We start from the raw sequence: 2,051 nt of genomic DNA on the forward strand, positions 1-2,051 counted from the left end.
AGGGTACTCAGCATGCGCCAGGCCTGGGTGTGGGCCCCATCTCTCTCTCTCTCTCTCTCTCTCTCTCTCTCTGTCTCACAGACACACACACACACACACACACACACACACACACGGAAGTTATAAAATTATAGAAATTAAGGAAAACCTCCATGCGTACCATAGCTATTGTGTCAGAACCCATGTGAAATCCCAGCTACTTGTGTGGCTCAAACAGGTGGACTGCAAATCACAGCCAACCTGGACAATTTAGTGAGACTCTGCTTCAATATTAAAAGAAAAATTTTTTTGAGACAAGCTCTCACTTTGTATTTCAGGTTGGCCTTGAATTCACTATGTAGCCCAAACTGACCTTGAACTCTTGCAGTAATCCTTTGGCCTTGTTCTCCCAAGTGCTAGGATTACAGAAATATGTCATCATGGCCGGGCAAAAAAAAAAAGGGAAGCTGGGATGTAGTGGCAGAGTGCCCATTGGTTCAATTCTCAGTAACACACACACACACACACACACACACACAGATTCAATAACAGTAACATTACAAGGAATAAAATAGAAAACAGTTAGTAGTTCCTCAAAAGTCAAGCAGAGAAGCACTGTAACTCTCCTTACTTTGTAGCCCAGGCAGAGCTCAAACTCACAGTGATCCTCCTGCCTCAGCCTCCTGAGTGCTGGGATTACAGGCGTGCAGTACCACTCCCAGCCTGGAGTTTTCCTATATGAGGTAGAAATTTTTCATTTCTGTAACCATGCAGTGCCAGTTTTTCTTAAGCAGTTTTTTCCTTAAGAGAGAGCTGCTCCTGTGAATAATCATTTTTACCTAGTATGTCCAGATCACAAAAGAAACAACATTTTTCTGTGAAAACACAAGAAATACCCAACTAATATGAAAGCTCTCCATAATCAATGGATTGCCTGCCTACTACGATGTGTAATCAGGTCCTACCAGAAAGCACTGATGAACTGAAAATGCTCTCCAGTTACTCAGAGCTTGTCAAATGTGCTTGGTAACTCACATTCTCCATTGGTTTGAGGACTCTGAAGGCCTCCTCCTAATGGTCTTCAGATGTCATGCAAAGAAAGTTTCTTGTGAGCGAGCCAAGGGTAACACTTCTCACTCGGTAGCATCTGCTCTTGGAACCCTTCTTCGGCAGTATTAGCATTTTCACAGTGGTAAAGCAGAAACGTGAGGTCAAGACACAAAGACACAGAAGGGTAGGGCATGGCTAAAAAGGAGGCCTGACAAGTTCCCAGGACACCTGTGCTGAGCAGTTCCCAAAACCCTGCTTGTGGACATCTTGCAAGAACTCAAGCACGGTTTCGACAGGACAGCCTAAATCTGACCTCAGCCTGAGGTGTGAGTGATACAAATATGACTGTCTGCACTGTTTCTGCCACCATGTGCTCTCCTACATGGTGGCCGCCCTCATGCTGTAGCTTCTCCTCCTCCCCCTCCCCTTCCCTTCCTCCTTCTCCTTTTTCTTCTTTTTTTTTTTAGACAGGGTCTCACTATGTAGTTCAGGCTGGCCTTGAACTCATGACCATTGTCCTGCCTCAGCCTCCTGAGTGCTGGGATTATAGGTGTATGCCATCACACCCAGCTGTGCTTCTTTTCCTACTTTTTCTTGTCCCAAACTCACTCTTCAGAGCCTGATTCTTTTCCTGCAGTTAATAGAACCTTGCCACTGTTTGCCCTGGAGCAATTCTTTGCTCTGGATAGAAACAACCTAGAAACCATCTCCAGAAAGAGACTCCAGCCCGCCAAACCCCATAACAGTAAGATACAAACTGGCCACCTGGGGACTTCCGAGGCACCTATTTCTCATAATTATAAGCTGTTAGGGGTTCCTTAACCAAGTGCAAGAGGCTCTGCGTGGGCAAACTGGAGCAGACTGGGGAAGACACTGGAGAGACCCCCGGTTCAGACAGCTTTCACACCCAGCGCCGTCAGGAGAGGCGCATCCCTACCCCGGCTCACAGCGGTGTGAGTCCACAGTTACTCTGCTCCAAGGCAGGACAGCACTGGGGGCGGGGCGGGGGGAAGCAGAGGGCT

Source organism: Chinchilla lanigera, unplaced genomic scaffold, assembly GCF_000276665.1.
Source record: "Chinchilla lanigera isolate Chin_1 unplaced genomic scaffold, ChiLan1.0 scaffold00017, whole genome shotgun sequence".
Taxonomy (NCBI): Eukaryota; Metazoa; Chordata; class Mammalia; order Rodentia; family Chinchillidae; genus Chinchilla; species Chinchilla lanigera.